Genomic DNA, 20,293 nt, shown 5'->3' with positions numbered 1-20,293 from the left:
CTCCTCTTTCACTTTTATCAAGAGGCTTTTTAGTTCCTCTTCACTTTCTGCCATAAGGATGGTGTCATCTCTATATCTGAGGTTATTGATACTTCTCCCAGCAATCTTGATTCCAGCTTGTGCTTCTTCCAGCCCAGCGTTTCTCATGATGTACTCTGCATAGAAGTTAAATAAGCAGGGTGACAATATACAGCCTTGACATACTCCTTTTCCTATTTGGAACCAGTCTGTTGTTCCATGTCCAGTTCTAACTGTTGCTTCCTGACCTGCATACAAATTTCTCAAGAGGCAGGTCAGGTGGTCTGGTATTCCATCTCTTTCAGAATTTTCCACAGTTTATTGAGATCCACATAGTCAAAGGCTTTGGCATAGTCAATAAAGCAGAAATAGATGTTTTTCTGGAACTCTTGCTTTTTCCATGATCCAGCGGATGTTGGCAATTTGGTCTCTGGTTCCTCTGCCTTTTCTAAAACCAGCTTAAACATCTGGAAGTTCATGGTTCACGTATTGCTGAAGCCTGGCTTGGAGAATTTTGAGCATTACTTTACTAGCGTGTGAGATGAGTGCAATTGTGCGGTAATTTGAGCATTCTTTGGCTTTGCCTTTCTTTGGGATTGGAATAAAAACTGACCTTTTCCAGTCATGTAGCCACTGCTAAGTTTTCCAAATTAGTTGGCGTATTGAGTGCAGCACTTTCACAGCATCATCTTTTAGGATTTGAAATAGCTCAACTGTAATTCTATCACCTCCACTAGCTTTGTTTATAGTGATGCTTTCTAAGGCCCACTTGACTTCACATTCCAGGATGTCTGGCTCTAGATGAGTGATCACACCATAGTGATTATCTTGGTCATAAAGATCTTTTTTGTACAGTTCTTCTGTATATTCTTGCCACCTCTTCTTAATATCTTCAGCTTCTGTTAGGTCCCTACCATTTCTGTCCTTTATTGTCCCCATCTTTGCATGAAATGTTCCCTTGGTATCTCTAATTTTCTTGAAGAGATCTCTAGTCTTTCCCATTCTGTTGTTTTCCTCTATTTCTTTGCATTGATCACTGAAGAAGGCTTTCTTATCCCTTCTTGCTATTCTTTGGAACTCTGCATTCAGATGCTTATATCTTTGCTTTTCTCCTTTGCTTTTCTCTTCTCTTCTTTTCACAGCTATTTGTAAGGCCTCCCCAGACAGCCATTTTGCTTTTTTGCATTTCTTTTCCATGGGGATGGTCTTGATCCCTGTCTCCTGTACAATGTCATGAATCTCAGTCCATAGTTCATCAGGCACTCTATCAAATCTAGTCCCTTAAATCTATTTCTCACTTCCATTGTATAATAATAAGGGATTTGATTTAGGTCATACCTGAATGGTCTAGTGGTTTTCCCTACTTTCTTCAATATCAGTCTGAATTTTGCAATAAGGAGTTCATGATCTGAGCCACAGTCAGCTCCTGGTCTTGTTTTTGCTGACTGTATAGAGCTTCTCCATCTTTGGCTGCAAAGAATATAATCAATCTGATTTCTGTGTTGACCATCTGGTGATGTCCATGTGTAGAGTCTTCTCTTGTGTTGTTGGAAGAAGGTGTTTGCTATGACCAGTGGATTTTCTTGGAAAAACACTATTAGTCTTTGCCCTGCTTCATTCCGTATTCCAAGGCCAAATTTGCCTGTTACTCCAGGTGTTTCTTGACTTCCTACTTTTGCATTCCAGTCCCCTATAATTAAAAGGACATCTTTTTTGGGTGTTAGTTCTAAAAGGTCTTGTAGGTCTTCATAGAACCGTTCAACTTCAGCTTCTTCAGCGTTGCTGGTTGGGGCATAGACTTCGATTACTGTGATATTGAATGGTTTGCCTTGGAAAAGAACAGAGATCATTCTGTCGTTTTTGAGATTGCATCCAAGTACTGCATTTCGAACTCTTTTGTTGACCATGATGGCTACTCCATTTCTTCTGAGGGATTCCTGCCCGCAGTAGTAGATATAATGGTCATCTGAGTTAAATTCACCCATTCCATTCGATTTTAGTTTGCTGATTCCTAGAATGTCGACATTCACTCTTGCCATCTCCTGTTTGACTACTTCCAATTTGCCTTGATTCATGGACCTAACATTCCAGGTTCCTATGCAATATTGCTCTTTACAGCATTGGACCTTGCTTCTATCACCAGTCACATCCACAGCTGGGTATTGTTTTGCTTTGGCTCCATCCCTTCATTCTTTCTGGAGTTATTTCTCCACTGATCTCCAGTAGCATATTGGGCACCTACCAACCTGGGGAGTTCCTCTTTCAGTATCCTATCGTTTTGCCTTTTCATACTGTTCATGGGGTTCTCAAGGCAAGAATACTGAAATGGTTTGCCATTCCCTTCTCCAGTGGACCACATTCTGTCAGATCTCTCCACCATGACCCGCCAGTCTTGGGTGGCCTCACGGGGGTGGCTTAGTTTCATTGAGTTAGACAAGGCTGTGGTCCTACTGTGATCAGGTTGACTAGTTTCTGTGAGTATGGTTTCAGTGTGTCTGCCCTTTGATGCCATCTTGCTACACGTACCGTCTTACTTGGGTTTCTCTTACCTTGGAAAAGGGGTATTTCCTCACCGGCACCCCTCCTAACCTTGAACGTGGAAGAGCTCCTATAGGCCCTCCTGCGCCCATGCAGGCACTGCTCCTTGGACATGGGGTTGCTCCTCCCGGCCACGGCCCCTGGCCTCGGACGTGGGGTAGCTCCTCTCAGCCGTTCCTGCGCCTTAATAGCTAATATTTATTGAGCACTCTACCTCATGCGAAGAGTTGCCTCATTGGAAAAGACTCTGATGCTGGGAGGGATTGGGTGCAGGAGGAGAAGGTGACGACAGATGATGAGATGGCTGGATGGCATCACTGACTCGAAGGACGTGAGTCTGAGTGAAATCAGGGAGTTGGTGATGGACAGGGAGGCCTGGTGTGCTGCGATTCACGGGGTCACAAAGAGTCGGACACGACTGAGCGACTGAACTGAACTGAACTGTTATGTGCCAGGCCTGTCCTGAGTGTTCTGGAAAAGGTCAGTTTTCATTCAAATCCCAAAGAAAAGCAATGCCAAAGAATGCTCAAACTACGGCACAATTGCACTCATCTCATAGGCTAGCAAAGTAATGCTCAAAATCCTCCAAGCCAAGCTTCAGCAATATGTGAACCGTGAACTTCCAGATGTTCAAGCTGGTTTTAGAAAAGGCAGAGGAACCAGATCAAATTGCCAACATCCTCTGGATCCTCGAAAAAGCAAGAGAGTTCCAGAAAAACATCTATTTCTGCTTTATTGACTATGCCAAAGCCTTTGACTGTGTGGATCACAATAAACTGTGGAAAATTCTGAAAGAGATGGAATACCAGACCACCTGACCTGCCTCTTGGGAGACCTGTATGCAGGTCAGGAAGCAACAGTTAGAACTGGACATGGAACAACAGACTGGTTCCAAATAGGAAAAGAGTATATCAAGGCTGTATATTGTCACCCTGCTTATTTAACTTACATGCAGAGTACGTCTTGAGAAACGATGGGCTTGAGGAAGCACAAGCTGGAATCAAGATTGCTGGGAGAAATATCAATAACCTCAGCTATGCAGATGACACCACCCTTATGGCAGAAAGCAAAAAGAACTAAAGAGCCTCTTGATGAGAGTGAAAGAGGAGAGTGAAAAAGTTGGCTTAAAGCTCAACATTCAGAACACTAAGGTCATGGCATCTGGTCCCATCCCTTCATGGCAAATAGATGGGGAAACAGTGCTAACTCTAATTTTGGGGGCTCCAAAATCTCTGAAGATGGTGATTGCAGCCATGAAATTAAAAGACGCTTACTCCTTGGAAGGAAAGTTATGACCAACCTAGATATATTGAAAAGCAGAGACATTACTTTGCCAACAAAGGCCCATCTAGTCAAGGCTATGGTTTTTTCAGTGGTCATGTATGGATGTGAGAGTTGGACTATAAAGAAAGCTGAGCACCAAAGAATTGATGCTTTTGAACTGTGGTGTTGGAGAAGACTCTTGAGAGTCCATTGGACTGCAAGGAGATCCAACCCGTTCATCCTGAAGGAGATCAGTCCTGGGTGTTCATTGGAAGGACTGATGTTGAAGCTGAAACTCTAGTACTTTGGCCACCTGATGTGAAGAGCTGACTCATTTGAAAAGACCCTGATGCTGAGAAGGATTGAGGGCAGGAGGAGAAGGGGATGCCAGAAGATGAGATAGTTGGGTGGCAACTCCAACTCAATGGATATGGGTTTGGGTGAACTCTGGGAGCTGGTGATGGACGAGGAGGCCTGGAGTGCTGAAGTTCATGGGGTCGCAAAGAGTCGGACATGACTGAGCGACTGAACTGAACTCACAAAAGAAAAAACAGAATTTAAACCAATTATGGAATCCTAGTAAGTGAACAGCCCTGGGTGACTGTATCGGTCATATGCCCATAAGGTTGATTATGGTCCTATGCTTATTTTTTTTGGGCTAGCTTGAACTAATTATTGTGATTCCCAGAAGGGTACCATGAACTGATTGGCTTATTTGAATTATTGTTCTTTCTTGGACCAATTCTTCCTTTTTTTTTAAAAAAATTAATTTTTGTTTTATATTGGAGTATAGTTGATTTACACTATTGTATTAGTTTCGGGGGTACACCAAAGTGATTCAGTTATACATATACATATATCCGTTCTTTTTCAGATTCTTTTCCCATACAGGTTATTATATAATATTGAGTAGAGTTCTCTGTGCTTACAATATGTCCTTGTTGATTGTCTATTTTATATATAGTAGTGTATATATGTTAATCCCAAACTCCTAATTTATCACCTGCGCCCCCTGGGTCCCCTTTGGTAACCATAAGTTGTTTTCAAAGTCTATGAGCCTGTTTATGTTTTGTAAATACATTCATATATATCATTTTTTAAGATTCTACATATAAGAGATAGCGTATGATGTTTGTCTTTCTGGTCTGATTTACTTCACTTAGTATGATAATCTCTAGGTCCATCCATATTGCTACAAATGGCATTATTTCACTCTTTTTTATGGATGGGTAATATTCCATTGTTTATATGTAGTTCATCCTCTTTATCCATTCCCCTATCAATGGACATTTAGGTTGCTTCCATGTCTTGGCTACTGTAAATAGCGCTGCAATGAACATTGGGGTGCAAGTATCTTTTTGAATTATTGTTTTCCCTGGATATATACCCAGGAGTGGGATTGCTGGATCATATGGTAGCTCTATTTTAGTGTTTTAAAGATCTTCCCTACTGTTCTCCATAGTGGCTGTACCATTTACGTTTTTACCAACAGCATAGGAGGTTTTTCTTCAGACCCTCTCCAGCATGTATTGTTTGTAGACTTTTTGATAATGGCCATTCTGACGGGTGTGAAGTGGTACTTCACTGTAGTTTTGATTTGCATTTCTCCAATAGTTAGTGTGGCTCAGTATTTTTTCATGTGCTTTTTTATCATCTGTATGTCTTCTTTGGAGAAACGTCTATTTAGATCTTCTGCCCATTTTTGATTGGGTTGTTTGTTTTGTTGATATTGAGCTGCATGAGCTCTCTGTATCCATATATTTTGGAGATTAATCCCTGTCAATCCCTTCATTTACAAATATTTCCCCCCATTCTGTGGGTTGTCTTTTTGTTTTGTTTATGGTTTCCTTTACTGGACCCATTCCTATGATAGTTCAGTTCAGTTCAGTTCAGTCGCTCAGTCATGTCCAACTCTCTGAGACCCCATGAATCACAGCACGCCAGGCCTCCCTGTCCATCACCAACTCCCGGAGTTCACTCAGACTCACGTCCATCGAGTCAGTGATGCCATCCAGCCATCTCATCCTCTATCGTCCCCTTCTCCTCCTGCCCCCAATCCCTCCCAGCATCAGAGTCTTTTCCAGTGAGTCAACTCTTCGCATGAGGTGGCCAAAGTACTGGAGTTTCAGCTTTAGCATCATTCCCTCCACAGAAATCCCAGGACTGATCTCCTTTAGAATGGACTGGTTGGATCTCCTTGCAGTCAAGGGACTCTCAAGAGTCTTCTCCAACATCACAGTTCAAAAGCATCAATTCTTTGGCTCTCAGCTTTCTTCACAGTCCAACTTTCACATCCATACATGACCACTGGAAAAACCATAGCCTTGACTAGACGGACCTTTGTTGGCAAAATAATGCTTTTGAATATGCTATCTAGGTTGGTCATAACTATCCTTTCAAGGAGTAAGCGTCTTTTAATTTCATGGCTGCAATCACCATCTGCAGTGATTTTGGAGCCCCCAAAATAAAATCTGACACTGTTTCCACTGTTTTCCCATTTATTTCCCATGAAGGGATGGGACCAGATTCCATGATCTTCATTTTCTGAATGTTGAGTTTTAAGCCAACCTTTTCACTCTCCTCTTTCACTTTCATCAAGAGGCTTTTTAGTTCCTCTTCATTTTCTGCCATAAGGGTGGTGTCATCTGCATATCTGAGGTTATTGATATTTCTCCCAGCAATCTTGATTCCAGCTTGTGCTTCTTCCAGCCCAGTGTTTCTCATGATGTACTCTGCATAGAAGTTAAATAAGCAGGGTGACAATATACAGCCTTGACATACTCCTTTTCCTATTTGGAACCAGTCTGTTGTTCCATGTCCAGTTCTAACTGTTGCTTCCTGACCTGGATACAAATTTCTTAAGAGGCAGGTCAGGTGGTCTGGTATTCCCATCTCTTGAAGAATTTTCCACAGTTTATTGTGATCCACACAGTCAAAGGCTTTGGCATAGTCAGTAAAGCAGAAATAGATGTTTTTCTGGAACTCTCTTGTTTTTTCCATGATACAGAGGATGTTAGCAATTTGATCTCTGGTTCCTCTGCCTTTTCTAAAACCAGCTTGAACATCTGGAAGTTCATGGTTCATGTATTGCTGAAGCCTGGCTTGGAGAATTTTGAGCATTACTTTACTAGCATGTGAGATGAGTACAATTGTGCGGTAGTTTGAGCATTCTTTGGCATTGCTTTTCTTTGGGACTGGAATGAAAACTGACCTTTTCCAGTCATGTGGCCACTGCTGAGTTTTCCAAATTTGCTGGCAGATTGAGTGCAGCACTTTCACAGCATCATCTTTCAAGATTTGAAATAGCTGAATTGGAATTCCATCACCTCCACTAGCTTTATTCATAGTGATGCTTTCTAAGGCCCATTTGACTTCACATTCCAGGATGTCTGGCTCTAGATGAGTGATCACACCATCGTAATTATCTTGGTCATGAAGATCTTTTTTGTGCAGTTCTTCTGTGTATTCTTGCCACCTCTTCTTAATATCTTCAGCTTCTGTTAGGTGCATACCATTTCTGTCCTTTATCGAGCCTGTCTTTGCATGAAATGTTCCCTTGGTATCTCTAATTTTCTTGAAGAGATCTCTAGTCTTTCCCATTCTGTTGTTTTCCTCTATTTCTTTGCATTGATCGCTGAAGAAGGCTTTCTTATCTCTCCTTGCTATTCTTTGGAACTCTGCATTCAGATGCTTATATCTTTGCTTTTCTCCTTTGCTTTTCTCTTCTCTTCTTTTCACAGCTATTTGTAAGGCCTCCCCAGACAGCCATTTTGCTTTTTTGCATTTCTTTTCCATGGGGATGGTCTTGACCCCTGTCTCCTGTACAATGTCACGAACCTCCGTCCACAGTTCATCAGGCACTCTGTCTATCAGGTCTAGTCCTTTAAATCTATTTCTCACTTCCACTGTATAATCATAAAGGATTTGATTTAGGTCATACCTGAATGGTCTAGTGGTTTTCCCTATTTTCTTCAATTTAAGTCTGAATTTTGCAGTAAGGAGTTCATGATCTGACCCACAGTCAGCTCCCGGTCTTGTTTTTGCTGACTGTATAGAGCTTCTCCATCTTTGGCTGCAAAGAATATAATCAATCTGATTTCTGTGTTGACCATCTGGTGATGTCCATGTGTAGAGTCTTCTCTTGTGTTGTTGGAAGAGGGTATTTGCTATGACCAGTGTGTTCTATTGGCAAAATCTGCTAGCCTTTGCCCTGCTTCATTCTGTGTTCCAAGGCCAAATTTGCCTGTTATTCCAGGTGTTTCTGGAGTCCCTGGTGGCTCAGAGGTTAAAGCATCTGCCTGGAATGCAGGAGACCCAGGTTCGATCCCTGGGTTGGGAAGATCCTGTGGAGAAGGAAAATGGCAACCCTCTCCAGTACTCTTGCCTGGAGAATTCCATGGAGGGGGGAGACTGGTAGGCTACAGTCCATGGGGTCGCAAAGAGTCGGACACGACTGAATGACTTTACTTTCACTTTCCAGGTGTTTCTTGACATCCTACTTTTGCCTTCCAGTCCCCTATAATTAAAAGGACATCTTTTTTGGGTGTTAGTTCTAAAAGGTCTTTTAGGTCTTCATAGAACCGTTCAACTTCAGCTTCAGCATTACTGGTTGGGGCATAGACTTGGATTACTGTGATATTGAATGGTTTGCCTTGGAAACGAACAGAGATCATTCTGTCATTTTTGAGATTGTATCCAAGTACTGCATTTCGAACTCTTCTGTTGACCATGATGGCTACTCCATTTCTTCTGAGGGATTCTTGCCCACAGTAGTAGATATAATGGTCATCTGAGTTAAATTCACCCATTCCAGTCCATTTTAGTTTGCTGATTCCTAGAATGTCGACATTCACTCTTGCCATCTCTTGTTTGACCACTTCTAATTTGCCTTGATTCATGGACCTAACATTCCAGGTTCCTATGCAATATTGCTCTTTACAGCATCAGACCTTACTTCTATCACCAGTCACATCCATAACTAGGTATTGTTTTGCTTTGGCTCCATCCCTTCATTCTTTCTGGAGTTATTTCTCCACTGATCTCCAGTAGCATATTGGGCACCTACCAACCTGGGGAGTTCCTCTTTCAGTATCTTATCCTTTTGCCTTTTCATACTGTTCATGGGGTTCTCAAGGCAAGAATACTGAAATGGTTTGCCATTCCCTTCTCCAGTGGACCACATTCTGTCAGACCTCTCCACCATGAACCGCCTGTCCTGGGTAGCCCCACACGGCATGGCTTCCTATGATAAGTTGGATGGAATTATCTGATTAGCTTAGGCCAATCAGGACTCAGCTTTGAAGTTCAGGTTGGATCATGCTCTACCCAAATTACAAGTGCTGCAAAACAAAGATGGCAGAGTGATGGCTCTGTGCATGGCTTCATAATGCATGGATTAGACAGTATCTCCCAGCTAGATGAGCATCTGGAATAGGCTCCCATTTCAAGAAGTAGCCTTGCTGTGTTCTCCATCCTGTTGTTTAGAGCAAATCATGCTTCCCTCTGGTGAGCAGAGGAGATCATAGATATCAGGTAGTGTGGAGTTAGGGAAAGAACTCTTGAATTTGCACTTCTAGGTATCTGTTCAAAGGAATGAAATCAGGATCTTGAAGAGTTATCTGCATGCCCATTCTCACTGCAACATTGTTCACAATAGCTAAGCTATGGAGACAACCATGCAGTGTCTGTCAAGAGATGAATGGATCAAGAAAATGAATATATTTACAATGGCCCCCTGATGCAAAGCACTGGCTCATTAGAAAAGGGCCTGGTTCTGGGCAAGATTGAAGGCAGGAGGAGAAGGGGGCAACAGAGGATGATGAGTTGGTTGGATGGCATGATTCGATGGGCATGAGTTTGAGCAAACTCTATGAGTTGGTGATGGACAGGGAAGCCCGGTGTGCTGCACTCCTTGGGGTCACAAAGAGTTGGACATGACTGAGTGACTGAACTGATTATTCAGCTTTAAAAAAGAAGGAACATCTGCCATTTGCAAAAATGTGGATGAACTATTTCTCTAGTTCTACATTTTTAGAGTTCACATATATGTGATACTATGCACTCTTTGTCTTTCTGTGTCTGGATTATCTCACTAAGCATAATGGACAGAGGAGCCTGGCAGTCTGCAAAGAGTTGGACATGACTGAGTGACTAACCACACAGAGAAATAGAGAGCAAGATGGTGGTTTTCAGGGGCTGGGGGGTGGAGTGGGGAAAATGGGGTGATGTTGGTTTAAGGGCATAAATTTCAGTTATAAGATGAGTAAATTCTGGGAAGCTAGTGTGAAGCATGGTGACTATGAAAAGAAAGAGTTAGTCACTCAGTTGTGTCCAACTCTTTGCCACCCCATGAATGGTAGCCTGCCAGGCTCCTCTGTCCATTAGATTCTGCAGGCAAGAACACTGGGGTGGGTTGCCATCCCCTTCTCCAAGGGATCTTCCCGACCCAGGGATCGAACTCAGGTCTCCTGCATTGCAGGCAGATTCTTTACCGTGGGAGTCACCAGGGAAGCCCTCTAATATTGTACTGTATACTTAAAATTTGCTAAAAGAATAATAGGTCTTAAGTGTTGTCACCACACACTACACACATGCAAGAATGGTAACATGTGAAGGGATGGATATGTTTAATAGCTCAATTGTGGTAATCATTCAGTTCAGTTCAGTCGCTTAGTCATGTCTAACTCTTTGCGACCCCATGAATCACAGCACACCAGGCCTCCCTGTCCATCATCAGCTCCCGGAGTTCACTCAGACTCACGTCCATCGAGTCAGTGATGCCATCCAGCCATCTCATCCTCTATCGTTCCCTTTTCCTCCTGCCCTCAATCCCTCCCAGCATCAGAGTCTTTTCCAATGAGTCAACTCTTTGCATGAGGTGGCCAAAGTACTGGCATTTCAGCTTTAGCATCATTCCTTCCAAAGAACACCCAGGACTGATCTCCTTTAGAATGGACTGGTTGGATCTCCTTGAAGTCCAAGGGACTCTCAAGAGTCTTCTCCAACACCACAGTTTAAAAGCATCAATTCTTCAGTGCTCAGCTTTCTTCACAGTCCAACTTTCACATCCATACATGACTACTGGAAAAACCATAGCCTTGACTAGATGGACCTTTGTTGGCAAAGTAATGTCTCTGCTTTTCAATATGCTATCTAGTGGTAATCATTAGACATCTACTTATATAAAAACACTATACTGTACACCTTAAATATATACTTTTTTTTTTTTTTTGTCGATCATACCTCAGTAAAGTTGGGGGAGAAAGATGATTCTTTGTGAGCTACTTGCAAGCAGATTTAAGATCAGTGCTGTTGCAGTAATTGAATGTGACCACCACACTGTAAAACTTGTGAATAGTGTTTAAACATATGTGTATGAAAGATATTTTTAATTCTAAAAAAAAACACATTGAGGTTAACCTCTCTGCTTGATTCCTCACCAGGTACAGTATTATCGTGAACATATAACCTTATTTCACTATTACTGTTTCCTAACTTTGAAGAAAAACAAGGCCAGCCTTACCCTTTTCACGGGCTGATGTGACAATCAGATGAGATTGTATAAGTGAAAATGCTTTTCAATCTGGTCAGGACAATATGCATGAAAAAGATAGCTGCTATTTAAAGTCTGTGGGCTTTAACATCTTGAAGGCTTAACATGCAAATCTTTCCCAGATTTTAAATAGGAAATAGGGGAATGGGAAGTGGAAAGAAAGATAAATTGGGCAGGGTAATTCAGGAAGGTCATGAAAAAAGGCTCTTGAGCTTTAAAAATGAGGAGAAAGGTGATGGATATTAAAGCTAGAATACAGAATAGAATTTCTTGTCCAAAGCAGTAATTCCAAAGGCAAATTGTTCTAGTTTCTTACTGACATAAAATCACCTCTTGTTCTCCCCCACTGGGTCCCCTACCAACTCCCCTCTGATCTCCTTCCCCTCTCCTTTACCTAACCCCCATGCCCCAGAAATAATTCTTAAGCTGCTCCTACTATCTTTCCCATCACCTTTCTGGTGCCTTGGCTCCATGTCCTCTAGGCAACTTGGAAAGGATCACCAGTCCTTAAACAGTCGAGGGAAAAAAGAATAGAATTATGTTCCAACAGGTTCCCGGGGCTCAGGCCTCTGGTTCATGCCTCCTTCCAACCTGAGATTCCAGCATCCATCATTCTTGACAGTTGCTTGCATGGGGAGGCCTCTTCCAAGTCTCTAAATCCCAGGTGCTGCTCCAACAGGGAGGGCGATTTGCCTGCAGCCTATCAACACATCTAGATGTCTATCTTGACGTAAACACCTGCAACACTGAAGGCGCGTCTACACGTAAATTAGATGTTACCCAGCCAGCCTAAAGGTGGTTATTGCAACAGTTTACCCCATCGTGTCCCCTTCTGCCTCACCACCACCATGCCAAGAATGCCACAGCCTGATTTTGTACTATCGCACATAAAATGATATACTAAAGGACAACATCAACCCTTCCAGGCCCCCTTGGTTGTCCTGAAACTTTGATTCTTTGTAGATGTGGAAACAACTAAAGATGTCACCTTGCTCATTCTTCTATTTCTAGGCAAATCTATCCATTCAGATAGTCTCAGGAAGGGGTTTGTATAGGCCTTTCCCTAGAAATTACCATAGAAGGAGTTGTTGTAGTGTCCTTGGGTCGCCTGTTCTAGTGCTTTTCAACCTGACATTTTGGTGAAACTTCATGATTTTGAGAACATATGTATCAGTTGCTCAAGATCCATTTTCTCTTTTTTTCTGAAAACACCACCCTGATTTCACAGGGTGGAATTACCCGTGGGTGCAGTGCATGTGTGTTCACTCAGTTGTATCTGACTCTTTGTGACCCAATGGACTGTGACCTGCCAGGCTCCTCTGTCCATGGAATTTCCCAGGCAAAAATACTGGAGTGGGTTGCCATTTCCTCCTGCAGGGAATCTTCCTGACCCAGGGACTGAATCTGTATCTCTTGCATCTCCTGCATGGACAGGTGGATTCTTTACCAACTGCGCCACCTAGGAAATGGGTGCAGACTTGGTCTCAGTAAAGTCCTGCCCTGGTCTAACCAAGAGGTGGGTCCATGCCCCAGGCTAGTGGACTTTCTCTCCTGAGACTTAGTGGAGATTAGTGAGCCGGATGAGCCATGCTGGTAGAGCCCATTCCAGAGGGGCTCTTGACACACTGGGCTTCTTCACTGCCCCACACTTGCCCTGACCCCCTCTGGACCCAGCCTTCCTGAACCTGGCCTCCAGTTTTTCCTCTGATCTTGGGAGCCACCTATGTCAGCCCCCAGAGTAATCCCCAGTCCCCAGGTGAGTTATCTTTATGCGGTCCACGTGCAGGTGTATGGGAGCTGGGTACCCTCTCCTTGAACCCGATAGCTGTACCGTCCCCTTAGGCAGCTTGAGCCCCTGGCCTTGCTCTGTGTTCTTGGAGCCTTAGGAAGCCATCCAGCTCTCAGGTGTGAATACACACACTTTTCAGATTTTCAGCCTTTGCTCATTGCCACGGCTGTTTCTACCTAGAGGTCGGGGTGACACCCACATAAACCCTGAGTCCCTTCTCTCCTACCACCTGCTACTTTACCAGCAGGAGTCATCACAGGATGATAGTGTTAGCCTTGGATCAGATTTTAGCGAGAGATTGTCTGACCTGGTTTTTTCATTTTCCAGATGAGGGAATGGAGGCCTAAGAAAGATCAGGGAGTTTGTCAAGATTAGCAGTGATTTGTCTTTTTCGGAAAACTGAAGAAATGAATCAGGAATCCTGGAGAACACTGGCAGGTGGGTTTGAGTCATTTTGATGAAAGTCTCTAGCCCCAGTGGCCACGAGAGACAGCAGAATGGGTTCTCGGGATATTATGGCTTGGCTATCAACCAGGCCGTACGTACTATGATAATTCAGGACATCTGTCCAGCATGGGATGGACATTTCCAGAGATGCTTGTGTAATGTCTTTCCGAGTGTCTGTTAATAGAACAGGTTCTTTGGGAAACCAGGGAGGTGTGGTCAGATGGGGGTTGGAGGGTTGCCAGATGGTGAGACAGTGGGAGGGATTTACTTTGGATGGGGGAGGGAGATGAGAAAATCCCTGAAGTCCCCACAAACCTCCAGATTCTACAAATGTCGCTAAGCTGGGACTCTACCCAGGCCAGGAGTTGTTTTGTTATTTGCTTATTTGATTTTCAGCTAGGGCATGCTGCATCTGCCCAGGCCATTAGGGCCATCAAAGGTCACCATGGCCATCCTTCCACCTCTTCACTCCTGCAAAGCTGACCGAAGTCTTATCACGATGGGAAATACCCCAGGGAGGGCAAATTCATTCCCTCTGGACCCCACGCTTTGGTTTCACATGCTTTAGATTAGGAAGTTCCTCCCAGTGTTACCCCTGGGTGTGGATTTCATTCTTCCCTTCTTTGCTGGTCATTTGTGAAAATGAAAATCATATTAACTAATTCGTGAAACATTCACTGAGCCCTATGGTATAACACTGTGCTAAACTAAAGCGATATCGAGATGGACGAGTCAGAGTTCATATGTTCTTCAGGTCCAACTGTCCACATGCTGCCTGGCCAGGATGCCAGGTTTCAGATTCAGGTCACTGGCCTACCCCCTGCTGCCCCTCCCCAGTACAGGATTCAGTTACAGCCATGCCCCCTGCAGGGTTTGCTTACATTGGGGGATTACCGTCCCCCCAATTCCCCTTTTTTCTGGGAGCTATTCTTTGGAGCACAGTTAGTCCAGGTGTTGGTGGGCAGTGAGATGCCTTTGGAGTCTGAGACATTTTCCCCTCGTTTCTCACAATTGCTGATGAGAGATCACACTCCTTCCATTTATGAATTTGCTGCTCATTGAAATGTAAATCTTTCTAAAGAGAGGATTCAGATATGCTCTGATCAGTTGCAACTGATGTCTACATAATTGGTGATGGAATAAGATGTTTTCTTATTTTCCTATAATTAAAAAGTTACCCCTGATCACTAGAGAAAAACTGGAATATAGAGAAAATGCATAAAAAAAGAAACAAAAATCACCCATGTTCTTAAAACCCAGAGACAACTGTGGTTGAAGTTTTGTTCTAGTTTCTAGCAGGCATATTGCTTAGCTTACTGAGAGGACAAAAGCAAAATCTCTCAGCAAGATGTTAGGCCAGTTACTAGCTTTTTGTTCTTCTACAAATGACTAAAATTTTTTTTGCCTCAGTTACCTCATCTGTAAAATGGGGATAATTGTGGTGGCTATGCTATAAGGCTGTGATGAAGATTTAGTGAGTTGATATATGTAAAGTACTTAGAGTACTGCCTGGTATAGAGAAAGTGTTCAAAAAATGATAATTGTTAGTAGTAGTATTATTATGACTGTTGGGCTTCCCAGGAGGTGCTAGTGGTAGAGAACCCACAGGGGTTTGATCCCTGGGTCAGGAAGATACCCTGAAGGAGGGCACAGCAACCCACTCCAGTATTCTTGCCTGGAGAAACCCATGGACAGAGGAGCCTGGTGGGCTAAGGTCCATAGGGTCACAAAGAGTGGGACACGACTGAAGCAACAGCATGCGTTATGTACGTTTTGATTTTGTAACTCACCATAGCTAAGCCTCCCTGGGTTGCCTTCATGGTTGTTGTTCTGTGCTCTCTGGAGCCCAGTTCTCGTGGTCCCCAGTCCTATCCAATGCCAGCTCCTAAATCATTGCTGAGTGAAGTAGATTGTTACAGAATATCTAGGGAAATGATGGAGGTGTTTACATCACACTCCGCAGCAAATTCTGCGCCTTTCTGTAGACGTTAAACATCTGTGAGCTTTCTCCAAAGTTTAATCCTGGTGGAAATTGTCCCATTTTCTCATCTCTCTCTTTCCCAAGAAACTCATCTTCAGCCTCTCCAGCCACCTGGCACTTAATCCTCCCACCACCCCCTCAAAGTCTCACCAGCTTACAAAGCTAGCAGCTGCAGTCAATAGAACTGAAGAGCCAAATCCTGACCAAGCACACCCCCGGGGCCTCATTTCATCCAACCCTGTGTGGGTCAACTTACACACATGGATACACTTAGAGCAAAGTGTCTAGGTAGACCCCCAAACAGGAGTCTTCCTTACACTGTTTGGTGTCTTTTTTTTTTTTTTTCTTTTCACTTGCTAAAGTATTGTTAGCACTTCCTATTACATTATGGTACATCCATGGGGCAAAAGATTAGATGGTCATTAAAAATATTCTTAGAAGTTCTTTTATGCAGGTTGCTTGTTTTGTTTTGTTTTAAATAGGGAGGAGGCTGCAGGCGTTGGAGGTATGAGGCTAGCCAATAAGGCTGCCAGCAAGTGAGGTTCTGTGCCCACGTTCACAGACTTCTTGCTTGCTTGCTCACTCTCTCAGTTGCTTCAGTCATGTCTAACTCTTTGCGACCCTATGGACAGCTCCTCTGTCCATGGCGATTCTCCAGGCAAGAATACTGGAGTGGGTTGCCATGCCCTCCTCCAGGGGATCTTCCTGACCCAAGGATCGAACCCATGTATCTTTATGTCTCCTGCACTGGCAGGCAGGTTCTTTACCACTAGAGCCACCGGGGAAGCCCTGTAAGCTGGCTTAATCACACCTGCTTCGTCATCATTAATCCCTTCCTGAATGCACTCAAGACCATGGATTGGAACATGTTTTTGTAGCTTTCTGGCAACTTCTCTTTCTTATCCTCTGCCTGTCTTTCCTCTTCTGCCCACACTTAAAAATGGCAGTCCTCAGGATTCTCCCTGGGCTGTGTTTCATCTCCTGTCTGTGCGGTCCCCTAGGGCACCTTGCCTATTACAGAGCCTTCAGTCATCATTCACTCGCCTAGGATCTTTCCCCTCAGCCCCAAATCTCTGCACTGGGTCCTGACCTCTCTACTTGGCTTTCTCCCAGACCCCAGTCAATATATTCAAAGTGGAATTCATCATTTCTGCCCCAAACTTGCCCCCTGTCTGGTTCTCTGTTTCAGTCCATGCCATTCTGTTCGCCTACTCCTCAAGCTAGAGACCATCTGTGTCTTCTCTTTCCGCTTTCCTCCCATGTCCAATCATTGTAGTCAGTGTTTCCTAAATTTTTTTTGTAATCAATCCAAACTACTACTCTGTACTCCAAATTGTGTTCATATTCTGTCTTTAATATCAAAATGCTTAGAAAAAATGAAGCATGGTAGATGGCAGTGGTTTTTGTCTGTTGGTGTGTTTTTAGTATCAGTGATGGAGTTGCTGTTGATTGCTACTGAAACCCAGACTCTTTCCTTTTTTCTAACAGAATTCAGTTTTGTTCAGATTTTCACTTCATCTCCTGCTTCAGAGGGCAATTCCAAATAGTCTAAGGCACCAATTCTCCAAGTCCCTGAGACCCTTCCAGGGGGTCTGGGAGGTCAAACCTATTTTTATGCTAAGCCATTATTGGCCTTTTCACTCTCATTCTTTTATGGGTATACACTATACTTTTCCAGAGGCTGTCATGTGATACTGCAATAGATTGAATGCAGAAGCAGATATGAGAACTCAGCTGTCTTCTATTAACTAGAAATTAGAGGGATTTGCAAAAATGTGGAACACTGCCACACTTCTCACTAAGCTTTAACAAGAATTTTTTAAAAAATAACAAATATGTTATGTTCACATGTAATGAGTTTATTATTATTGTTTTAAAATAAGCTGACAAATGTTTTAAAAACTTTCCAGTGTTAATTTATAATACAATACGCACCAATACCTTTAATCCACCTAAACACAAGCTCTCTGGTGACCAGTTTTAGAATATTAAAGGGGACCCAAGTGGAAAAAAATTTGAGAACCACTGTTCTAACTTGGTGACAGCTATTGGTTATGTAAGTGACCCAAATTAGCCCAATCAGATTAGGTCATGGAAAGATTTATATTCCATGTCTGGGGCAGCAATTTCTCTGCTTCCTCTTGTTGGGTGTGAAAATTTTTAGTCTCCGTTGCCACTAGTAGGGTGTTGCAAGGATGCTGACGTGACCTTGTCTGAAGCCCCGCTCTGCTCTTCCTGTGATATGAGAAGGTAAATCTCCATACTGCTGGATCCAGTTTGAGGTGGATTCTCCATTATTTGCCTCTGAAAGCCTGTTCACTGATACAGCACTTACCAATGATCCCAATTCTACATCCAGTTCTGGTGTGTGTGTGTGTATGTCTTTCTTCCAATACCACCAATTAACCAAATTCTGATACTACCTGGAGAGATTAATAGCATCACATCCCACAGGTTAAGGATTCACTCCCACAAAACTGTCCTCCTTGGAGCACTCCCCACCCCTACTTCAGATGCCAGTGTACCTGTGCTTCTGACCGATGGGCTATGATTGAAGGTTCCAGTGGCTCCTCCCTCGGTTCAGTTAATTTGCTAGGGTGACTCACAGAACTCAGAGAAACATTTTACTTACTAGATCACTGGTTTCTTACAAAAAGTACCAGGAGTAGCCAGGTGGAGAACGTGCACAGGACAAGGTGTGGGGAAGTGACTTGGAGCTCCCGTGTCCTTTCCTTGTGGTCCTCTCCCTGCAGCAACACGTGTTCACCAACCTCAAAGCTCTCTGAAAGCTGTTCTTCTGAGCGTCTATGGAGGCTTCATTATGTAGGCGTGATTGATTACATCATTGGCCATTGGTGAGTGATTCAACTTCCAGCCTCTCTCAGTTCCCCTGAGGCCAAGGAGGTGGGACCAAAAGCTTCAACCTTCTAATCACACTTGGCTCTCCAGGCAGCCCACCCCCACGCTTGAGTGCTGTCCAGAAGTCACTGAAGACATCTTCATGGCTTTTATCTCTTGGGAAATGTCAAGGGTTTAGGGGGTCTGTGCCAGAAACATGCACAAAGACAAAATATATATTTATTATCAGAAATCACAATGTCAGAGTTAGAAAATGAGGAATTGGCACCCCCTCCTCCCTGTCCCCCATTGTCCTAAACTTTGGAAGATGTCTTACTGTCCTGTATAATCTATAAAGAGTTTCCCAGGTGGCGCTAGTGGTAAAGAACCCATCTGTCAATGCAGGAGACGTAAGAGACACAGGTTCCTGGATCGGGAAGATCCCTGGAGGAAGGCATGCAACTCACTCCAATATTCTTCCCTGGAGAATCCCCATGGACAGAGGAGCCTGGTGGGCGATAGTCTGTGGGGGTCACAAAGAGTCCGACATGACTGAAGCCACTTAGCATGCACATATAACCTATAAACTGTCGTATTAGATGAACGCAGAGGTTTCTCCAAATGTGAGAAACCATCTAGAAGGAAGAAGATGCTGAGAAGGATGGGATAGCAGAGAATCAAAGCTGTACAGCATAGGAGGTTCACTGCACACAGATGTTCCAGTGCACAGGGAGAGACAGGTCAGAAGCAGGGATGCCACAGAAATCGCAGATTTGGTGTGTCCTTTGAGAGCCAGACTCCTCAAAGCTGCATCCCTTTCCCTTCCCCACTCCTAGTCTCCACCCCTCCCTCCCCTAGCTCTCTTTTTTGTAAACCACATTGTCAACATCTGTTTGGCTGAACTGACTCGGGGTGACAGCTGTGAAAGTTTACTCCATCGCCTGGCGAGGGGTGGACTAAACCTCACAGCCCTGGGACAGAGGAGTGTTTTCTACCCCCGGCATCCACACCGCCAAGCTGAGAACAAAGAGGCGTGGGTGGGGCAAGTCACCTGTGGCAGCTTGGTGACTGTCCCCAGTACCTTTTCCTTCTGTTGGCAGTTGCGCTAGTCTCTATGTTGTCGCTTTATTCAGGACCTTCAAAGGATCTTGCAGATAAGTTTGGGTGCAATGGGTGGGATGCAAACACGGTAGAGACATTGCTTCCATACCTTTGAAAAGAGCATTCTTGCTTGTTTAAAATTAGCTTGGTGTCATGGGGCAATAACTGATACCTTTCTTTTTATTTTCTTCTGGTTTACAGCTTTTTTGAACTTTTTATTTTATATTGGAGTATATCCAGTTAGCAATAATGTGAGAAGGCAATGGCACCCCACTCCAGTACTCTTGCCTGGAAAATCCCATGGACGGAGGAGCCTGGTAGGCTGCAGTCCATGGGGTCGCTAAAAGTCAGACACGACTGAGTGACTTCACTTTCACGTTTCACTTTCATGTGTTGGAGAAGGAAATGGCAACCCACTCCAGTGTTCTTGCCTGGTGAATCCCAGGGATGGGGGAGCCTGGTGAGATGCCGTCTATGGGGTTGCACAGAATCGGACACGACTGAAGCGACTTAGCAGCAGCAGCAATGTTGGGATAGTCTCAGGTGGACAGCAAAAGGACTCAGCCACACATATAAATGTATCCATCCATTCTCCCCCAAACTTCCCTCGGATCTAGGGTGCACATAACATTGAGCAGAGTTCCCTGTGCTATACAGTAGGGCCTTGTTGGTTATCCATATTTTAAATATGGCAGTGTGTGCATGTCCATCCCAAACTTCCTAACTGTCCCTTCTCCCCATTCTTCCCCTCTGACAGCTGGAAGTA

General features: G+C 43.8%; 1 long non-coding RNA gene and 1 other non-coding gene across 2 annotated transcripts in view; both read left to right on the top strand.

Moving 5' to 3' along the window:
• The first annotated feature begins 8,086 nt into the window (after positions 1-8,086).
• Positions 8,087-8,158, top strand: TRNAS-GGA (transfer RNA serine (anticodon GGA)). Its single transcript has one exon. It is a non-coding gene; the product is annotated as a tRNA-Ser (tRNA).
• A 5,329-nt stretch (positions 8,159-13,487) lies between these two features.
• Positions 13,488-20,293, top strand: part of LOC147377867 (uncharacterized) — a 34,217-nt gene continuing 27,411 nt past the window's right edge. Inside the window, exon 1 of the long non-coding RNA XR_015142225.1 lies at positions 13,488-13,598. This is a non-coding gene — a long non-coding RNA (uncharacterized LOC147377867). The remainder of the gene's footprint in view (positions 13,599-20,293) is intronic.

The sequence above is a fragment of the Bos grunniens genome, chromosome 2, assembly GCF_055505025.1.
Source record: "Bos grunniens cultivar Pamir isolate PY7600 chromosome 2, Bosgru_T2T1.0, whole genome shotgun sequence".
Lineage (NCBI taxonomy): Eukaryota > Metazoa > Chordata > Mammalia > Artiodactyla > Bovidae > Bos > Bos grunniens.
The sequence above is the reverse complement of the archived record's forward strand: the minus strand, read 5'-3'. Positions and strand labels throughout refer to the sequence as shown.